This window comes from Nyctereutes procyonoides, unplaced genomic scaffold, assembly GCF_905146905.1.
Source record: "Nyctereutes procyonoides isolate TBG_1078 unplaced genomic scaffold, NYPRO_anot_genome, whole genome shotgun sequence".
In the NCBI taxonomy this organism is placed as follows: Eukaryota; Metazoa; Chordata; class Mammalia; order Carnivora; family Canidae; genus Nyctereutes; species Nyctereutes procyonoides.
The window spans coordinates 22,323,344-22,334,958 of NW_026575128.1; the positions used below are offsets into that span (position 1 = coordinate 22,323,344).

An 11,615-nucleotide genomic window follows, 5' to 3' on the forward strand; every position below is an offset into this window, starting at 1 on the left:
ACAGGTCCCCCGGGCAGCGCTGCAGGGTTCTGTGGCCAGTGTCCCGCAGGTGTTGGGCTGGGCCTCCCTCCCCGCGGGGCTACATTCCTTTCTGGAGGCTCCTTTCTGGAATGCGCTTCCCGGGCCTTCCCAACACTAGAACCTCCCACATTCCTTGGCACCAGGTTCTCTTCCTCCTTTTCAGAATAAGGAATGTTGTTCTCTCTCTGTGTCTCTCTCTCATCATCGTGAACTCCTATGGCTCCCTCTTGGGCCTCCCTTCTCCACGTGTAAGGATGAATGATTGCACGGGGAGAACGCCTGCGTACTCCAGGAGCCTCTGCTTTATAGTCCCCTGGTTAACAACCTTACTTCCATCTTCAGCCTTCATTCTCCTTTGCTGGAACTTAATACACTCACCGGTTCCTGGGATTAGGGCCTCGAAACTCTTTGGGGGCCGTTATTCTGACCACCACACCCTCCTAAGGCAAAAAAAAAAAAAAGAAAAAAGAAAAGAAAAGAAAAGGAAAAAACAACTTCCCTTGAAGGACACCTGGGTGGCTCAGCGGTTGAGCATCTGCCCTAGCCCCGGGTCCCAGGATCGAGTCCTGCGTTGGGCTCCCTGCAGGGAGCCTGAATCTCCGTCTGCCTGGGTCTCAGCCTCTCTCTGTGTCTCTCATGAATAAATTTAAAAAAATTTTTTTTAAGATTTTTATTTAAGAAAACATTTGTTAAATCTCAGTGGGAGTGGGGAGGACCTAGGTTCTTTGTTATTTACTTTCTGTACTTTTTATGTTTAAAATATGCTAGAATTTAACATAATTTTTAAAAGGAAAATCTCTGGACTTGGATAAATCACTTCATGAGAAAACATTTGATTCTAAAAGGCCGAAATTTTAACAAAATTGAACTTGCCCATGTCTTGGGGGGCAACCTTAACATGTCCCTGTTCTTTTTTAAGTCAGGCAAAAGAAGACTCAAAATTGTAGAAAATATAATGAAGCCATGTACCCTGGAGATATTTGAAACGGTTCATTGCTTGGGACCAAGGAAGAAAACTGAAGGCATACCAATCTCGAAAGTCACGATCCCCTTGGTAGTCCCTGATCTTTCTTCTAATATCTGGAAAAAGGTTCCTACAGTGGCTCCACAACCACCTTCATTCAATAGGCAAGCATTGGAAGAAACTGCTGATGCCTCTCATTTCAGCCAGTTCTTTATCATCATTCTTTATTTGCACACCGGTGCCACTCAAGAAGTATTCTGATCTTTTTTATTCCCATTTGGAAACTCAACAAGCCCTTATCATTTTCCACATGGTGAAAAAAGTGGCTTTGTCAAGGAAAACTTTGTGTGGACAGAGCGTTTGGTTCTCTGGGCTCAGTAGCATACCTGGCCAGGCGGCTTTGCTGAAGGCAATCCACGTGCTGTCATGACTCATTGCCCTCAGCATCCACAGGAATTGCTTTGTGCCAGCAATTCTCAAAGGAGTCTTGTTTACTGCCCTGAAAGTCATCAACTCTATCAGAGCCTGGTCTGGACCTCAGCCTTTTCAAAAAATGTTGACTAGAAAAGAGATCAGAGTAGGAAGCTCTTCTCTGTCGCGTGTAGTCCACTAAGTTTACAAAGAATACATCCTAAAGTATGTGATTGAACTTCATGCTTAGGTCGCGTGTGTGCTCTAAAGAGAGACAAACAGACACAGGAACAGAGAGAGAGAGGGAGGGAAGCCTTCTCAGAACAGTTTAAGAGGAGTTCATTCCTGGTTTTGTTACATCATAGGTATTTCTGACCATGAGACTAAAGCAGATCTTCAGATTTAAGGTCCTACACGGGGTATTACGGATACTGCTAAAAGGAACCCACCAACTCACAGCTCAGCACCCTTTGAGGAAGCGAAGACAATGCGGGCAGCACTTCAGGCTTCCCAATGAGGAGAAAGACTTCCTGTGGTCAGAAGCCCACTGAGAAAGTCTTCCTAATTTCTCTACAAGCAGAAATCTTCAATACCTCAAAACACCATAGAATTCTTCTGCAAGTTACTCTTGATCCGATGACTTTGAAATTAAAACATGAATCAGTCATCCTTTTTGGCCCACAGAAGCTTCAACGATGTACCTAACCAAAGATGGTTCCATTAATTTACAGTGGTAGTGATAAGGCACGAATTCGGCTACCTTCGGGTATGTTCTTTGACCTATCTGGGCCAATGTTTTCAGTGTTTATTGCCGTAAAATGAATTGAAGTCAAGTGGATGACATAAATGACATAACCCAACTTTTTTTTTTTTTTTGACATAACCCAACTTCTTATTCAAATCAAAAGCATCCTTTCACCGGAATTTACTACTAAGTAAAGTCAAGGTTGCCTTTGATTTTGTTGTCATTCAAATTAATGAAGACAGGGGCAGGCCGGGTGGTTCAGCAATTTAGCGCCGCCTTCAGCCCAGGGCGTGACCCCGGGGTTCCAGGATCGAGTCCCACATCGGGCTCCCTGCATGGAGCCTGCTTCTCCCTCTGCCTGTGTCTCTGCCTCTTTCTGTGTATCTCTAATGAATAAATAAATAAAATCTTTAAAAAAAAAACAAATTGATGAAGACAGTATTTTGCATAATACCATTTATAGCAGCAAGTCATTGCTTACTACACACTAGGGACTGTGCTGTCACTTTATAATGTCTAACAATTCTTTTTTTTTTTAAGATTTTATTTATTTATTCATGAGACACACACACAGAGAAGGAGGCAGAGACGCAGGCAGAGGGAGAAGCAGGCTCCATGCAGGGAGCCCGACGTGGGACTCGATCCCAGGTCTCCAGGATCACACTCCAGGCCAAAGGCGGCGCTAAACCACTGCACCACCCAGGCTGCCCTAATGTCTAACAATTCTAAACAATCCTAGGAGGGGAGCACCAATATTCCCTTGGACAGATACGCAAAGTGAGACATGGAGAGAGTAATTTGTGCAGTGTCCCACAGCTAATACATGATAAAGCCAATTATTTCAGCACACAGCTGTCTGATTCCAGAGCCTATCCTATATCAAATGTCAAAAGCATTAATTTTCAAGGCTATAAAGTAAACTAAGTGCAAACAGCCCAGTTTCTGTGCATTTTTCTGTGAAAGACTTGTTTCGATTTCATCAAAATTTTAGAGTTTTGTAATCAGTGAGTCTTAGGGCTAAGAACAACAGGACTAGATAAGCCACAGAACTTGGGATACCTGAGTAGCCCCTTCCTTCCCTGTCTTTGCACCATGATGTCTGGCGGACAGCAGTGCTCTATGTATAAGTGTCAGATGGCACGGGGGCAGGATGGCAGTCCTAAGGTTGCCCTGGACATATGCCAACTGTCTGCCAGGGCTTACTTGAGAGGTGGGGACAAGTCTGGTTGGAGATTTCTTCCTTGGCCTAGCCAGCCTTTGATCCTCAGCTTTGCAGATTCAGAACTCTGATTTTATCAGCAATTAAAGAGCAGATTAATTTTCAGCAATACATTCACATTAACGTAGCACACTTGCCTGATACCTAAGCGCCAAATAACTCGTTGACTTATTACAAAAAATATGAAGGTCAGAAACACAGGAATGTCAAAGTCATCACTAGCAGCGGGTATGCTCCAAGAAGGCAGACCTGCATGGGAGTGAAAACATAACTGGAAGTTTACTTGGTAAATATGGAAAATGAACAATAGGGGTTAATTAGAGGAATCCAGTGTTTATTGGCCTTTGGTAAGAGAGCCAGAGCATTCATCGCCACAAATAAGGGGAGTCTTGCCAAACTGAACAGAACAGAACGGGCTCTCCCCAGGACCTTCGCATTCCATCTCTTGTTTGCTAAGGAAGCTGCTAACTTGGCTACTGATGGACACATTCTTTCTTTGTATATGCTAATGATTTTAATCTGGTTATGGTCAGGTTTTATTGGGCAGACTTCTTTCAGGTGAATTTGAATATTTCCACAAAATCCACTTATTAAGCTTTTCTAAAATTCTTTTTTTTTAATTTTTTTTTAAAAAGATTTTTATTAGAGAGAATGAGAGAGCATGGGTGCAGGGAGGGGCAGAGGGGGGAGGAAGAAAGATTCCAAAGCAGACTCCTCACTGAGCTTGGAACCAGACGTGGGCTGGATCCCACAACCAGGAGACCATGACCTGAGCCCAAACAGACTGAGCTACCCAGGCACCCTTTATTGAATTTTCTAGAAGTTTAATTCTCCTTGGCAATGTTATTGGTGGGCATTCTACTGTAATTTGAGTGTGCTAATAACTAACATTTTCTAAGGCTGTCCAGTAAAAGTCCCTTCATCTTCCAACAGAAATTGCTCCTCATTTTAAAGTTAATATATAAGCTACATGAAGAAAAGGATTGTGAGTCTTTCATGGACATTTTGGGGGTGTACGTACTGCGCTCAAGCTTGATCCATGCAAGTTACCATTTAACAATGAAGAACAAGAATGAATGACTGCTCCCGCCTTCAAGGAGCTTGCAGGTCGGTAAACACACATAAACAAAAACAGATACCATAAAAGTATATCTGTGGGGTTCCCTGGGTGGCTCAGTGGTTTAGCGCCTGCCTTTGGCCCAGGGCATGATCCTGGAGACCTGGGATCTAGTCCCACATCGGGCTCCCTGCATGGAGCCTTTTTCTCCCTCTGCCTGTGTCTCTGCCCCCGCCCCTGCATCTCATGAATAAATAAATAAAACCTTTAAAAAAAAAAAAGAATATCTGTGTTAGAAGACTTGTAAACAGGGCACTTGGCTGACTCTGTCCAGAGAACATGTGACTCTTGATCTCAGCGTGGTGAGTTCAAGCACCATCTTGGGCAGGGCCCCTGCTTATAAACAAACAAACAAACAAACTTGTAAACAAACTGATGGTATTTTGTTCTAAGTGGAAATAAGAACAAATGGTTGTGGAAGCACAAAGAGGACAGATGGCTTCACTGAGAATGAAAAGATTTTTTTAAGTAGACAAGGGAGGAAAGTGCATTCCAACAGATGGAGCCAGGTCAGCTAAGACACAGCTATGTACAGTGTGCAGAAGGAATGGGGAAGGCAGGGCCCTTGGAAGGCTGGGAGCAGAGACACAGGTGAGCTGGAGGGGACGGAGGGGTCTTGAGCTCCTTAGGGCCAAGGATACAGGAGACATTTCCTCCCTCTCCCACGCTCCTTCTCTCATCTCTCAAATATTCGACTCTATGTTTGCCTCCTGTGCCTCTAGTTATTAATTCTCTGTCTCCAGAAGCTTCTGGATCTCAGGGTCATGAGTTTCAGTCCTGCGTTGGGTGTAGAGATTACTTTAAGAAAATAAATAACTTTTAAAAATTGGCTTTTGATTATATAATACATGTTTGTGGAATGATGTTCAAGAGCTATTAGGGCAAAGTATAAAAAATCCTACCTACAATGGCCACCTGCACAGCTCTGCTCTCCTGCTCTGAGGGACAACGGCTGGCACTGGCTTGCTGTGTATCCAGCCATAAAGGCTCTGGATGGGCTAGCATGTGTGTGCGTGCACGTGCTCATGTATAAATGCGTGGCTATGTGTGCATACATTTGTGTCAGTATGATTTTTTACACCAAGGCTAGAATACGACTGCATTTTGCTTTTTTCATTTTAAAATGGATTTAGGATTTTTCTGTATCTGTTCATTCTTGTATTCATTCATCTGACAAGTAGTTACGCAGTGTCTATCAGGTGCCTGGCACTCTTAGGTGGTAAAGATAGAGCGGTGGCAAAATCTCCACCTTCATGGAACTTATCTTCCAGCAGAGGGGTGCAGGACAGACAGACAAGCAGCAAATCAGCAACAAAATGTGTCTAGTATGCTGGATGCTGGTGAGTGCTGGGGGGGCAGACGTAGGAGCCTGGCCCCAGCCGGGTACGTACAGGAGACACAAAGAAACAGAAGCCTGGTTCTTGCGTTGGTCCGGTTGCAACCTGTCGGATAAACACACACCAGTATTTGTTGAATCAGTCCCCTGCTGACATTTACTTCGTTTCCAATATTTTGCAGTTAGTGTTGCTGCATGCCTTGCATCCAGGTCACTTGTCACGCCTAAGAGTATATTTGTAAGTTAAATTCCGAGAAGTGCAAGTGCCAGTCTAGGCATTTGTGCAGTTTTAATTTTAACAGATATTGCTCAGTTACTTCCTGAGGAGCACCCAACTCCAGTTCCTTCAGCGATCAATGCGAGGATCCCACCTGCATCAACACGGTGCTGTCAAGATCTGTGATGCTCGCCAACCGGGCGAGTAAGCCATGCAATCTGGCTACAGGTCTCATTTGCATTTTACTTTTTATGATTCAACTTACACGTCTCCTGTGTCTAAAGATCATTTTTATTTCTTGTAAATTGTTCACGTCCTTTGCTAAATTTGCTACTGTGCGTGTGTGAGGAGCGGGGGGAGTGGTTGCTTTGTTTTGTTTCATTTCTGAGTCGTAGAAACTCAGTAAAGAGTTTACAGCTTTTCTGGGAGGTGGGTAGCGAAAGTTTTATTCAGTTTGTCAGTTCTTTTTAGATTGTGTTTATAATAAATGGTTTTTATAATGCAGAAAATTTTCACTATAATGTAGCCCAATTATACCATCTTTTAATGGTTTCTGAAATTATTTACAGTTTTTCTTCTAGTACTTTAACAGTTTGTTATTTTTTAAAATATTTTATTTATTTATTTGAGAGAGAGAAAAAGAGAGAGCACGAGTGAGGTGAGGGGCAGAAGGAGAGGGACAAGAAGACTCCCTACTGAGCAGGGAGCCCTGCCCGCCGGGGCTCCATCCCAGGACCCTGAGATCATGACCTGAGCCAAAGTAGGACACTTAACCAACGGAGCCACCCAGGTGCCCCAGTGGTTTGTTTTTTAACATTTAAATATTTTATTCATTTGCAATTCATTCTATGGAAGGCGTAAGGCATGGCCCTAATTATTTTTTTTTCCAACTGGTTACTCAATTGTCCCAGCACCATTTATAGGAATAGTTTTTCTTTTTTCCATGACTTTTTTAAAAAAGATTTTATTTGTTTAATCTTTATGCCCAATGTGGGGCTGGAACTTACAACCCAGAGATCAAGAGTCACATGTTCTACTGACTGAGCCAGTCAGGCACCCCTCCATGACTTTTAAACCCCACTTTTTCTCATGACCCAATCAGAATTTGGGTCCAATTTGAGTTTTCTGGACAAATCCATTGATGTAACTGTTCATTTAATCAACAAGTGTATGTTATATGTGCCAAGTACTGTCCTGTGCATGCATTAGTAACATTTTTAAATGTTAGAGTTTATAAAATATAGTGTACTATCTGATAGAAAAATACATCTTAGTTTTCTTGTTCTTTTTAGACTTTCCCAGGCTCTTTTTATTTGCTTATTTTCCATTTGAACTTTAGAATCAGTTTGTCTAGTTCCAAAATAAATCATCTCAGTGTTTTTATTGGGATTACACTGAATTTACAAATTAATTTAGGGAGAATTGACATCTTTGTCCTACTAAAATTTTCTGAACAAAAGCATAGTATGTCTTGTGGTACATCTTTTTTGTGTGTCCTTCAGTAGCGTTTTAGTTTTCTTCATGTAAATTGTTCACACTTTTTGGATATCTTACTTTTTTTCCAGTTTTCTTCCTTCAAACTGGCTACATGGATGCTTTTATGGATTTTGAATTCTCTTATTGTTTCTAACAGTTTTGCACTAAATCCTCTTGCACTTTTTGGCAAACAATCATACCATTAGCAAATAATGATGATTTTGCTTCACTTTTCCAATTTTTTTTTTCATTTCTGTTATCTAATTATGTTGGCTAAACAGTAGCAGTGATAAAGAAGACCCTTAACTTATTCCTGGTATGAATGGGAATGCTACTCCAATATAAGCTTCTTTGTCATAGCTAGAAGCGGAAGGCTCCATTCAGAAATTTTTAATCATAAGAATCTGGGGTGCTTACCAGAGATCAAACTTTTAGAAAATGAGGATGCTCATGTACAGGTTCTTTCTAGTGACGGGGATTTATCCTGGGAATATTTAGGAAAATGAAGGACATAAGAAACCGTGGCAGTGTGGTTGCTAATTACTCACTGTTTCACTCGTTTTCCCCCTAACCTAACACTGTGCTAACGTTTTTACACACATAAGGTTGTTTGAAATTGATCTCTGGGAAACCTGGGTGGCTCAGTGGTTGAGCCTCTGTCTTTGGCTCAGGTCATGATCCTGGGATTTAGGATCGAGTCCCACATCAGGTTCCTCAAAGGGAGCCTGCTTCTCCCTCTGTGTCTCTCATGAATAAATAGATAAATCTTAAAAAAAAAAAAAGAAAGAAATTAATCTCCTCAAGAGTTACAGGTGATATGCAGAGGTAAAATGCCCCAAAGGAAAGTTAAGTGATAGGAGTTTCCATGTCTTGCTCTGAAATGGCTCGTTCTTTTCTTTTTTTTTTTTTAAGATTTACTTATTTATTTGAGAGAGAGAGAGAGCAGAAGGAAGGGGCAAAGGGAGAAGGAGAGAGAGAATCTTAAGCAGACCTCCTGCTGAGCAAGGAGCATGACCTGAGTCATGTGATTAACCAGCTGAGTCATCCAGTCCCCCTGAAATTGCTCTTTCATGAATGTACCAGAGGAGAATAAAACTGCCAACAAAAAGAATAGAAAGGGAGTATGAAATCCAAATAATCCAACAGTATGCGAAGTCATCAGCCTCTAATTAGCCAAAACTTGGCCTTAATTTAGACACTATTTCTTTTCTCTCAAATGCACAAAAAAAAAATGGCTCCTGCTTGTCTAATCTATCAATACTCAAATTTTCCTGTTTAGAAAAGTTGCCTTAAGATTGTTCAAAGGCTTTCATTTATCTTCCACAATGTCTTAAATATAACCAATGTTTAAAAAGATCCATTGAATGAGTGAATGTTAGGCAATTAGTGCACCTTGTGTGGTTTTCTACTAGTGATATGTCGCAATGTCTGTCGAACAAAGGAAGGGCTTTAGTGAGTCTGACATAGGCATCTGCTTTTTAGAAGATAATGAAGGTAGATGTTTGAAAATATATTGCTATGAAACTACATTTATGGGTTGCTGACAATTGGATTAGTGCTGAGACCTTATCAATCATGACAGTTAAAATTTGCTCTTTTATTCAGATGCAATGAAACGCCGGGACACCTGCACCCCGATGTTTATAGCAGCCATGTCCACAATAGCCAAACTGTGGAAGGAGCCTCGGTGCCCATCGAAAGATGATGGATAAAGAAGATGTGGTTTATGTATACAATGGAATATTACTCAGCCATTAGAAACGACAAATACCCACCATTTGCTTCAACGTGGATGGAACTGGAGGGTATTATGCTGAGTGAAGTAAGTCAATCGGAGAAGGACAAACATTGTATGTTCTCATTCATTTGGGGAATATGAATAATAGTGAAAGGGAATATAAGGGAAGGGAGAAGAAATGTGTGGGAAATATCAGAAAGGGAGACAGAACATAAAGACTCCTAACTCTGGGAAATGAACTAGGGGTGGTGGAGGGGGAGGAGGGCGGGGGGTGGGGGTGAATGGGTGACGGGCACTGAGGGGGACACTTGACGGGATGAGCACTGGGTGTTATTCTGTATGTTGGTAAATTGAACACCAATAAAAAATTTATTAAAAAAATAATAAAAAATTTGCTCTTTTGCTGTTTTGTGTGTTTTTTTTAAACACCCCAAAGTGACTGTAACTCTGTAAATCAGATATTCATTAACAGCGTGCGTGTTAAGGTAAGGCGATATCTAAAACCCCAAACTGCTGTCTTTTCAGAGCTTTTAGGTACTGCTTTTTTTCAAGTTGCAATGTAGGAATAAGAGTTGAATAACGTATGTACTACTCTACGTGGAGAAGCTGAAACTTGGAAAATGTTAACAATCTGCAAAAGGTTTGTCAAAACAACCCCTTTGTTTTAAGTCTCTAGACTTTATTTGGAAGATCTAAATGGTTTAGTTGTCACAATACAGGATCACTTACCTCCATGGGTTAATTCCTACCTCAAGTTCCTGGCTGCCCTGTGGGGTCAGCAGCTTTCAAGCTTTGGGACCAGGATCCACACTGATAAATGTATTACACTGTGATCTTCGGCATACGTGCATATACCCATTCGGTTTCTTAAAATAACACTTAAACCATCTGCGTGCTTTTCTGTTCTTAATGCAGCCTATCCTGCCTATCCTATCCCATTCTGTTCTATTCATTTAAGAACTTGCTCGTTGTGACTTGCTAAACTGATTTCATAACTCTGCAGATTGAAAAACAGTGCTATAAATCAGTGCTTCTCAAATCTTAATGCTCATCCAAATCACCTAGGGATCATGTTAAAAATGCGGATTCTGATTCAATAGGGCTGAGAACCGGCACTTTTAAGAAACTCACAGGTGCTGCTGCTGCTGCTGGTCTGTGGACCACACCTGGGAGGAGTCAGCCTACAGGTATTTTTCTCCTCCCCCCACCCCCCACCCCCGGCTCCTGCCCCCAGCCCAATCTCTGGTTTAATTGGCTGAGGCAAGGGTCTTAGAATTTTAGTATAAGGCACAGAGATTTACCACAGGCATGGCTACCTCGTTGAGAGAGGGCTGGGCCCATAGTAGGCCCTGAGAGCAGCAGGGACTCCTCTAGTTCAGCCACGCGCAGGACAGACATTGAGGTCCATTGCATCTGTTTAATGAAAACTTATTCATTTTAAGCTAACTGTGCACCAGGCCCAATTCTAAGACAAGCTAAGTCCTTCTTGTCATATTTCACATTTTTCTAGGTGGACGGTTAAATGGCTAATTCCAAGTTGTGCTAGGCGCAAGGAAGAGAAATGAAGCTGGCTGAAGGAAAGATCCTGGGAGTGTGGGGCTCTGCTCTGGAGGTTTCAGGGTGGGTGTTCAGTCAAGGCCTACCTGGGCCAGCGACACTTGACAGAGACACGAAGGAAAGGAGAAAGCCAAGGGAAGATCTAGAGGAAGGACAATTGAGGCAGAACAAAGACACAGGTCCTGGGGAGCGGGGAGAAACTGGTAGTGTCTCAGGGTTAAGATGGTAAGGCTCAGGAGAACAAAAGGAGAGTCCAAGATAAGTCAGTGAGGTAAGTGGCCCTGATTATACGGGAGGTGATAGGCTGAGGTAGACTTGGATTTCACCCCAAGGGTGACAGGAAACATTGGAGGGTTTTGAGCCAGGAAATGACATGGAATTTCAGTCTTATTTTATTTATTTATTTATTTTTAAAGATTTTATTTATTTGTTCATGAGTGATGCAACGAGAGAGAGGCAGAGACAGAGCCAGGACCCCGGGATCACGCCCTGAGCCCCCCAGGCACCCTGAAATTTCAGTCCTAAGGGATGCCCCTGGCAGATATGCGGTGATCCACTAAGGACGGACGGGAGGGGAAAGTACGCAGACAGGCAGGACATCAGAGCAGTGGCCGTTGTTTCCACGGGTGGGATCGTGCCCATTTATTTTTTAGAACAGGGAATAAATTCAGGTATTTTGACTATGAAATGATACGCAACTAAAACTACAGAGACGTGCATTTATATCATGAACTTTTGTTGATAACTGATACCTAGTAATGCAGGATGCCACATTCAACAAAAAATAAGTCACTTAAAAAAAGACTATGTTTTT

General features: G+C 42.2%; 1 long non-coding RNA gene across 1 annotated transcript; it reads left to right on the top strand.

Annotated features, from left to right (window-relative positions):
- Positions 1–493: 493 nt before the first annotated feature.
- On the top strand, positions 494–9,391 carry LOC129520508 (uncharacterized). The gene is made up of 3 exons (XR_008666625.1): positions 494–2,162; positions 4,294–4,467; positions 9,112–9,391. It is a non-coding gene; the product is annotated as an uncharacterized LOC129520508 (long non-coding RNA).
- Positions 9,392–11,615: the final 2,224 nt, after the last annotated feature.